The sequence below is a fragment of the Eriocheir sinensis genome, unplaced genomic scaffold, assembly GCF_024679095.1.
Source record: "Eriocheir sinensis breed Jianghai 21 unplaced genomic scaffold, ASM2467909v1 Scaffold24, whole genome shotgun sequence".
NCBI lineage: Eukaryota > Metazoa > Arthropoda > Malacostraca > Decapoda > Varunidae > Eriocheir > Eriocheir sinensis.
The window spans coordinates 1,310,542-1,321,394 of NW_026111543.1; the positions used below are offsets into that span (position 1 = coordinate 1,310,542).

Here is a 10,853-nt window from a genome sequence, read left to right on the forward strand (position 1 = left end):
CTTGTAGCCCCATCCTTCCTCTTTCCATCCACATTACCCACATCCGCCTATCTTCATCCGTCATCCAGTCATCACCATTTTTATCAAGGTTTTTTTTCCCTCTCCATCTTCAACCATCCTCGGAGGTCAGAAATCTTGGCTGCATTTTATCTCCTGTTTCCTCCACTTTCCTCTCACTCCACCTCCACTTCCTTCCATCCACTTGTAGCCCCATCCTTCCTCTTTCCATCCACAGTATCCATATCCGCCTATCTACATCCGTTATCCTGTTATCACCATTTTTATCAGGGGATTTTTTTCCCTCTCCATCTTCCACCGTTCTCGGAGGTCAGAAATCTTAGCTGCATTTTATCTCCTGTTTCCTCCACTTTCCTATCACTCCACCTCCACTTCCTTGTATCCACTTGTAGCCCCAACCTTCCTCTTTCCATCCACACTATCCACATCCGCCTACCTTCATCCACTTCTCAGCACGAGCAGGAAATCGGCGAGGATGTCTTCAAGATGTCCGCCGGCAGCTACACTTGATCTTGGTCCTGGTTGAGCTGGTGCAACGGTGCCAAGTCTCGTATTTATGGAGCCTTTATTTAGCTATTTTAAGGTCTTATAAGTGTTAAGTACCACATATAAGTACGTTAAACACTTTTTTACACTTAGTTCCACCTATTTAAGTGTCTGTGAGAGTTTAAATAAGGGAATATCAGGTTTGTTATTGTTGAAATGATCTTGATCTTGATCTTGATGTCACAGGTGGCTCGGGATTTCTCCCCAGCCAGGCCTTTGTATCGGCAGCTCCTGTGAAAAGAAAACAAAAAACATGCGGAAAGTCTATGTTCTCGGGGCAAGATATCATTCCCTATATCTTTCACGCCACATGCCCTCCAAGAACTCTTTCACTGCCTCAATCACTCGTCCACTCGTCTCTCCACTGAGCCCCAGCAGCAGCACCATCCACTCCCTTCCAGTCCTCCCGTTTACTCCACGTCCCATCTCACTCAAAAACACATGCATCATCTTCGTTCTCTCCCTGTCATACTTCTTACATTCCAGCACTACATGCTGCAAAGTCTCGTCCACACCCCTGTCACACATCTGGCACACTACTCAGACCATCTATAGTTCCTTGCATTCACATCCAGACACTGCGCTCTAGCACGGAAAAGAAGATCACCTCCCAGGCTTCCCTCATACCACACCTCACACTTTGGGGCCTCTTTCTCCCTATACCAGTCGAGAGTTTCCTTTCTTTCCATCTCATTCTTCCACTTGCTCAATCCCTCATCTTTAACTGCCATATCTATCACATTCTTCCACTTTCTTACATCCCACTCAAACCCCTCTCCATTTCTGTTTGTTACTCTCCATTCAAACACATTTTGCCTATCTTCAAAGGGTCGGTACACCCACCTACTTAGCATAACATTCCTGTCTATCATTCGCCCACATTTATTCGCCCATTTGCCATCTCTTATATTCCACAAGTATACTTTTCTTGCTAATCTTGCATCCTCCATTTGTTCCAGTCTCACTTTATATCTCAAGGTTGCCTTTATTAGTCTTTCCCTAAACGTGCTCCATCCCATGTCACCCCTAAGAGCCTCTACTGCTGCAAACCTTGGTGCATTCAGTGCCATTCTTGCTACCCTATTCTGCCCCACCTCCAATTTTTGTATCTCACTCTCATTCCATGTCATCACATCCATTCCATACATAATGCTCGGGACAGCCACACTCTTCCAAACCTCACGGATGACATCATACTTGCTCGCTCTCATCCTCGCTGCACTCCCTAAACGGCCTACCCACTGGTTTGCCATACTTATCTTTACATTCTTGGCCCTGCCGCATCCATTTACCTCCATCCACACCCCTAGGTACTTGTATTCTTCGGTCTGTTCCAACTCATTCCCTTCCAGTCTCCAAGTTGTTTCTCTCTCATCCTCTGACCTATTGACTATCATAATCTTGCTCTTCTCACTACTAAATCTAACACCAAAATCTCTTCCATAGCCCCCTACCACATCTAACATTCTTTGTAAGTCTCCCGCAGAGTCACTCAAAATCACAACATCGTCCGCATACAACAACACACACAACTTGTCCTCTCCAACTTTCACTCCCGCATTCATTCTTCTCATCCTAACTGCCAGCTCCTCTGTATACAGGCTAAATAATGTTGGTGACAGAATGCAACCCTGCCTCACTCCTCTCTCGCTCTTCACCCAGTCTGTCTCTAGGCTCCCTAACCTGTATTTAGCTCTTGTGCCTGCATACATACTCCTAATTATGTTCACAAACTTATCACTCAATCCAATCTGCTCCAGCACCCTACACAACATACTCCTATTAACCCTGTCGTAAGCTTTCTCTATGTCTAGAAAACCTAAGTATAACTTTTCTCCTGCTCTCTTTTTCCTTTCAATCAGTTCATTCACCACAAACATATTATCTTCAGCTCTCCTGTCAACCCGGAAACCATTCTGTTCCTCACCTAATACCCTATTCCTCTCAATCCATTTACACAACCTTTCATTCAGCACTGCACAAAAAACTTTCCCTACTGTGTTTACAAGGGAGATTGGTCTGTAATTCTTAAGCTCCTGTCTACTCTTGTGTCCACCCTTATGTATCAAAGTCACCTTACATTCATTCCACTTGCTCGGCACTCTCTCTTCCTCCCACACCTGGTTAAATAAGTCAGTCATTCTGTCAATAACACTCTCACCACCATTCTTATAAAGCTCGTACGGGATATCATCTGGTCCTGCTGCTTTTCCATCCTTCTGTCTCTTAATACACCTCTCAACTTCCTCCCTACTGATCCTTTCATTCAGCTCAGTTGCATCTTTCCTCTCCATGGTCACACCCGCTTCTCTCACGTTCATTTCTTCACCCACTCCTCCTATTTTCTCCCAAAACTCCTTGACTGCCTCCCTCATTTTCTCTTCATCTGTAATTGTTACACCATCCACCTTCAGTCTTTCTACATTTCCACTGTCACTCATCCTCTCACCTCTTAGGAATCTATACCATTCACGGCCACCCTCAAGCCCCTTCTCTCTCAGGCTCTGAATCACACCTCTTTCGCAGTCAACCTTCGCACTCATAATCGTTCGTTTCGTCAGTCGCTGCTGCCTAACATATCCTTCCCATGCATTCTGATACGCACCCTCAGCTTCCTCGCTATCATGTCTCTTTCTCTTCAGCCGCCGACACAGTCTATTCATCCTCTTCCGCTCCTTCCTTGCTTCTCTAACACTTGCATTCCACCACGGTTTGCTCACACGCTTTCTACCATTCATTTTGACATACCCAATGCTGCGGACTGCAGCTTTTCTTACATTCTCTACAAGCCTCTCATTCAGTGCATCCACATCCTGCACACCATCAAACTCCCAGTTTCTTTCACTCAGATCTACCTGGAAATTCTCCCATCCTACATCTCTTAACCTCCACTTCTTTTTTCTGACCTCTTTTGTCATTTCATTCTTACCCTTCAACATGCACTCTACTGTCAACATATTATGGTCAGACACAATATCGATCATTCCCTCCTCATCTATCCACATGCGAGACACACATTCACGCATTCTTCCATTTACCAACATATAGTCAATCGCTGACTCCTGGGCCAGGATTCACTAACGAGTTACGACGTTCGTAAGTCACAAAAAATGTCTTAAGGCAACTTTCGGCTGCTTTGGGCTATTCACTAAACAGTTACGACACTCTTCCGGCACCGTAACTTTACGGCAGCTCCAGACATGGCGTAAGGTATCGTGACCCGTACGTAGGGCAGATTTTCTCCACAACACAAGGAGGAATGAAGAAGAAGAGGAAGACCCGCTGCCAAAATAATGAACAAAACGTCACTGTGCTATCAAAACATTGCTTTATAAGGACGTGTCAACCGTATATAATACCATTCACTGAATATGTAGTGACTGTGAACTCCTACACTACTGAATCAAATATCCTGCCGTAAACACTCGTGATAATATATATGGAGGGCTTGAAATGCTCGCAGGAGATCCACCAGGGGGTAATGTGGGTACTCATACATGCTCGGTGAATAATTTAGTCTTAATTTGTAGTTTGTAATACCTTAGACCACTAGCACAACCAATGATGGGCCGGGCTCCACCCGTTTACCGTTATTGAGGTTTCAGGCCCTGCACCCCCAAAGTTTATCTTGTCTTTTTCTCTGCCCTCCAATCTCCCTGAACATATTTCTGGGTGTTCCCTTGCCATTGTTTAGCAGATTTTAGCGACCTATTTTAGAGACACAAACTATTCATTACTGGGTAAATTATCATGTCTTTTTTTGTGGAGTTAGTTATCACCAGGAAGCAATTATGAAAGTACTAGAGTTGATTTGGTGAGTCTCATACTTGGGTTGACAGTTTACTCTCCTCTGTAACGATAGGCTACTATCCCCAGCGGCAATTATAGGTTACAATTTTAGCAGAGTTAGGTTACCATCCACTAGGTTAAAATGAGTCTGTTAGTTTGTAAATAGATTTGGGAGTGAAGACGGCTGGACAATATATGCCGCAGTGCTTGTTATAGTGAATTCTGGGGTAAATTTGCTGTAGCGCTTTCATAGCTGAATTATTGTGGTAATAAACAGATCCCCATTAAAAAGCATCATAACATATCACAGGAAATAAGTAATTTGCATCTCAAATAGACTGCTCCTGCTAAGCAATTACCCATTCTTTGCAACATGCATTATACGTTTGTTGGATATTTTGGTAATTGAGTCATCCCATGGCTCATTCTTGTCTCAATGATATTTACTGTATTAAGGTATTACATTTACTATTTAGTATGCTAGTTTTACTGGGTGTTATAGATGATGTGTCTAGTAAGGGTAGGGTGAAGTTGGGGGCATACACATAGCTGTGTGTGGCCTCGGTGCTCATCTCCATCACATGGTAACCTATTGCTGGTAAATTAGCAACCTAGCAACACCTGTCAAGGTTTGATTCATCACCCAGTTTTATTCCCACTCATAGTTTAATAGCTACTATAATTGAAAAAGTATTTTATGATTTTAGGTTGAGGCAAAATATTTATATATATTGATATTTATTTCATGTTAAGTGAAAAATATATAATTACTTCATTTTCTACTTATAGCACAACATTAAAACCAGAAAATAAAGGTTCTTTGTCCATAGACTATAAAAAAAATCTTTCTCCTTGAAATTCGTTATTTTTTGGGTATTGACAAGAAAATAATGTTTGTTTTTAACTCAAATATGCACTTTTTTCATTTATGTAACCTAACCTTACTAAAGTACTGACTCATATGTTGCTGGCACAAGTTGAGAACATAATGAAAAAGTGGGCATTGATATATACATTATTAAATATTTAAATGTGTTAAATAGTGTACTGGCAATAAAATAAAGGAAATCATCGAGCAAATTGGTGTATGGGTGTGTTTCGTTAAGAACTCGGTAGAGTTCTTCAAAGACAATGGCACTGCCCACTGTCAAAACACATTCCACTATACCTAGAAAATTTCCACGATGACTGTTGGCTCTCAAGATATAGCTGGAAGCCAGACTCTTTCTCGAGTCATCAGAGTTTTGAAAGAAGTCTTGGGCTTTCCAGGATGTGACACACACACACACACACTCACATACACACAATTATATACTTTGAGAGTAAGAGTAGTAAAGTTGGGGGGATACGTAGTAGCAGCGCATGGCCTCGGTGCCCATCTCCGTAACATTGACCCTTGAGACTGTGGTGGAAGGGTGCCCCCATTACCTTGGGACACAGGGCCAGTGTAATATCTGGGTTACCACAGATTACCTTCCCCAGATTTCCCCAGGTATCCATTTATCGACCAGCCCAAGAGGGAGGATGAACAGCTGGGTGAGCTGCACGCAGACTGCCTGGGCCGGGATTCGAACCCGGGCCTGCGGAGTATAAGCCAGGCACGCTAACCAGTAGACCACGGAGGCGTATAACTTTGAGAGTGACACAGGCTAAATGGACTTAATTATATTGCTTTTGAAAGTCACTTAATCTGACTTCATATATATAATAAAAACTTCTTTACTAATATAATTAAAGAAAGAACTGCTGGTATACATGAACACAATCACAACTTAAATTGTAAAAAAAGGGGAGAAATTATCTGACTAAAAATTAACTGCAGGACAATATGGCTGAGCTTATTATACTCTTAATAAAATGTAAAGCATATAGCACCGTGGTGTGTACTATTTGGAGCAATTCTTCACAGCTTGCTATTAAACATCTTTTTATATGTTATTTCCAACAGAAAACAATTAAATAAATTGCAAATACAAAACATGTTTGAAGAAATCAAAAGAGACCTTTAGTGATGCATAAGAAATACAGAATTTCATGCCCTGCAATATTCAACAAAGTCCTGTAAAGGTCCAGCTATTGCAGTCATTCTGGTTGAGACGATTCAAGGAAATCTACACATTTCTGCAAACTATCCAGTAATATATGCTTGGTCTTGCTTCTTCAGAATCTTTTATCTTGTGTCTCCTGCCTGGAAGTTTAAGGGTCCAACGCTGCACCACTGCTGGGACATATGGGCTGCTAGGTGTTGTAGCACCCACTACACTTACAGGTTACACTCAGTCTCCTATAAAAGGAAAATTATTTGCTTGGTCATCATAACCAGGATCATAAGAGAGAGAGAGAGAGAGAGAGAGAGAGAGAGAGAGAGAGAGAGAGAGAGAGAAAGTGACTGGCTAGTAGTTAAAGGTTAAGAAGCAATGAAGTAGAAAGTTTACATAGTTAATAAACTTAATCTGTGGAAATGAAAACAAGAAATACAATACTTTCAAGAGCAGCTCAAATGCAATAACAATAAGTAAAAAGCTCTTTCATAGTGCTTGAGATAAACTAACTTCCTATTAAAACATAGATACTTTAAATTCACTATTATAAGAATGTAAAGTATCTATGTTTTAATAGGAAGTTAGTTTATCTCAAGCACTATGAAAGAGCTTTTTACTTATTGTTATTGCATTTATAGTAGTGACAGTGTTTTACCATATACAGCGAGCTGCTCTTGGAAAGTATGCTGTGCCGTTTATCTACTTCCCAATATCTGAGCAGCTGACAATGTCTGAGCTCCACTCCTAATCCTAGCCACATTGCTGGGCAGTGCCCTGGTGGCAAATCTTAATGACTGATATGTTTGCTAAGCTCTGCTGCTCAGTAAATGGCCTCACCTCTATGAAAATACTGAAATGACACCACGTACTGAAGTGTGTGTGCACCCACATCCCTTCCCCTCGCCATGGTGAGATAACTTGGTGCATGCAAGTATATTACACTTTTACCTACAGAAGAGGTCAAAACAGGGTAATGAGACTGATCATGGACAACTTGGAGGACAAAGTCATGGCTAAAAACTGACAGAAAGGCACGTTTATAACGTTACCTAAAGGATACCTTCATGCAGGTTAACAAAAATGTTTCACTCACTAGCACGTTTTAGCAACAATATACCAAGCTGACTCTCCACATGACAAGTGATTGGCTTACCCTGAACTTCCTCACTTCATCTCCGTACTCCCGGTGGGGCAGACAACATCGTCTGCCTCTGTCACGGGCCACATGCTGCACTGGTGTTGAGCTTCCTGTGATTGGCTACTGTCTCTAGAGTACGTATGTATCGAGCGCTGCCATTGGTTGAACGAAATATGTCAACATCATACTACGCCGTCTGTCGGCGGGAGTGTGAAACAGCGTTAAGGCAGGAAAATCTAAACATGGCGGACTTAAGATTCTTTTGGGAATCGCAAGATACGACATTCTTATTTCCGCCATATTGGATCCACTTAAGATTGTCGTATCTGCGAGGCGTTAGTGAATCTGGGCCCTGGTCTCTCGCACTCCAGGTCACCCGTCCCTCTGCCATAGTTTCATTCAGGTTCTCCAGATCCATATCACTTGCAAACTCGGCTAACATTTCCCCATTCCTGTTCATGCGTTCACCTAGCATACCCGTGTGTGCGTTCATGTCACCTAAAATAATCACTCTCTCTCCTGCATGCTCCCTTACAATTTTTCTAATGGTGTTGTACTTCACCCTGTTCTCCCTAACTGCCCTTTCACCCTCCACAGTCATGTAAACAACAACCATTACTACTCTCTCTGGTCTGCCCTTCCTATCCTTGCATTCCACTCTCACAGCCAAAACATCCTCACTGCCAGCACTGTTTCCTACATCCAACTCTTCCATCTTCAAGTGCTTTCGGTGGAGAAAGGCTACGCCTCCTCCCATCATCGTCTGTTTCTCGCTACGGTGATGCATTTTCCACTTTTTTTACGGGGTGTCATTAAATGTTTGTTTTGAAAGGCCTTACTACATATTATAAGTATTTGTAAGTGCTGTTGTAAGTATTTAAGTGTTTGTAAGTGTTTGAAAGGGTTAAAAGTGGAGGTATATGTGTGTGTTTCTCTCTCTCTCTCCTTCTCTCTCTCTCGTAAATAAAAAGACAATTGTTGTTGTTGTTGTTTTTTAATAATGTCTAAAATAATGTTAGATGAAGAAGAAGAAGAAGAAGAAGAAGAAGAAGAAGAGGAGGAGGAGGAGGAGGAGGAGGAGGAGGAGGGAGACTTATGACAAAAAACAATCTCTCTCTCTCTTTCTCTCTCTCTCTCTCTCTCTCTCTCTCTCTCTCTCTCTCTCTCTCTCTCTCTCTCTCTCTCTCTGGTGTGACGGAGTGAAGCACAGGGGCAATGAGTACATAATATTATATAGGACGAAGCAAATCTTATATAATTACACAAAATGATTGACTAAATTATATATTATCAAAATGTTTATATATAATGTGTGTGTGTGTGTGTGTGTGTGTGTGTGTGTGTGTGTGTGTGTGTGTGTGTGTGTTGAGTACGATAATATAATAATGATAATTGTCGTGGAATTAAGCATATCATTATAATTGTTATGTATAATTATTTATATATATATTGTTTTGTTAGTAGAGGCAAAAAACTATATAATTCTCTCTCTCTCTCTCTCTCTCTCTCTCTCTCTCTCTCTCTCTCTCTCTCTCTCTCTCTCTCTCTAACTAGCTCTAAAATGCTCTCTACTCGCTCGATTTCCTCTCTCTCTCTCTCTCTCTCTCTCTCTCTCTCTCTCTCTCTCTCTCTATCTCTCTCTCTCTATTTTTATCTTTTTATTACTCTTTCTAAATGTCTCTCTCTCTCTCTCTCTCTCTCTCTCTCTCTCTCTCTCTCTCTCTCTCTCTCTCTCTCTCTCTCTCTCTCTCTCTCTAACTAGCTCTAAAATGCTCTCACTGCTCAATTCTCTCTCTCTCTCTCTCTCTCTCTCTCTCTCTCTCTCTCTCTCTCTCTCTCTCTCTCTCTCTCTCTCTCTCTCCTCTCTCTTCTCCCTCTCTCTCCCTCGAAAAATTTTCTCCCCAGTCCCATCTCTCTCCCTCCCCAGCTTGTTTTCCCCCTATTTCCTCCTCTCCCACAGCCTCCACATGTCTCCTCCACTCACCTAGGACGGAGCGGAGGGGCTTCTCCACCACGGCACTCGTCTCGGTCATTTTGGCAGCGAACAACACGAGAAAAAAATGAAAAAACAAGAAATAAATTAAATGGTGTTTTGGCCTCTCTCTTGCTCTTGCTCTTGCTGTACAGGTGACCAGCGTTGCCAGATTATCGTATCCACCATTCTATTTACCGTTTTAAGACACTTAACTATCGCAAATAGACATTAATAATTAAACCTTTCAACGGTAACTTTAAATAGATGTAGTTACTGGAGTGGAGGAGACAGTTTTTGGGTCGGGAATCGGAAAACATAAGAGGCTAAGTACGACAATCTGGTAACGTTGCAGGTGACCCGTTGGAGATTCAGGCCTTCATATCGGCTTATAATAACCTGTAAAAAATAGCGTCTTCCATTTAGCGTAACCTGTTTTGGGGTCGTGATCTGTAGAGTCCCTTACAGAGTCCCGACTACCTAAGATTTGGACGCCATTATTAGGCCTGTTTTCGCCGCGCTTTTCAAACGCTATATAGCACACGCTCTCGCGGTGACAACAGGCCCAATAATGGCGTCCAAATCTTAGGTTGTCGGGACTCTATAAGGGACTATAGATCACGACCCAGAAACAGGTTACGCAATAATGAGCCAAATCACTAAATCAGTTTGAGCTGCCAGATTCACCAGATAAAATAATTTTTCAGAGAAAATGGGGAGAACTTGATCTCATTTTTCTATGTACATTTTGTTGTCATTAAACTGAAATATAGAATTATTACAACATTCCCACACATTAATATATGACATAAAGACTAAAATAATGAAAATCATTGTAAAAACATATCCTGTCTCCTTGGACTGTCTGTTTTCCCGGGACAAATTATTATCTTATGTATTGAAGAGTTTAACTCAATGTTTGATTATTTTTTTCTTAATATACATTTTTATAAGATAATTTATTTACACAAAACCGACAAATACTTTTTTTTTTACCATTAATGGTATTTGATAACAAGGATGAGATTGTCCACCGTACCCACCAAAACAATAACAAATCGTACGCAAAGGCTTATCCCACGCCTACTACTGGACTAGACTGGACGCGTTCTACTTGCTGTACCTTACCTGTATTGCTGCTCTTCACTTGCTGTTTCATTTTTGCTGATATCAAACCCCAGGTACGTAGACTTAACTTCCTCTTACTAGGCTGTTATCGTAGGTCCAGTGGCACTCATTAATAGTACCGTGAACTCTTCAGTAGGTCCCAATGTAATCTCTATATATAAACTGTGGTCACATATCCTTATTTCTCTTTCATTCAACATCTTGCATGGGTCTTTGGAGA

At 41.7% G+C, this 10,853-nt stretch overlaps 1 protein-coding gene across 5 annotated transcripts in view; it reads right to left on the reverse strand.

The window, feature by feature from the left end:
• The window catches only part of LOC126991092 (uncharacterized), a 42,472-nt gene extending 41,376 nt beyond the window's left edge, over positions 1 to 1,096 (reverse strand). For 4 of the 5 annotated variants that reach the window (XR_007745155.1, XR_007745151.1, XR_007745152.1 and 1 more), the window contains exon 1: positions 455 to 565. The gene's annotated coding sequence lies outside the window, so the exon portion shown is untranslated. Of the gene's footprint in view, positions 1 to 454 lie in introns of all 5 variants that reach the window. The other variant, XR_007745149.1, reaches the window with a different exon arrangement.
• Positions 1,097 to 10,853: the final 9,757 nt, after the last annotated feature.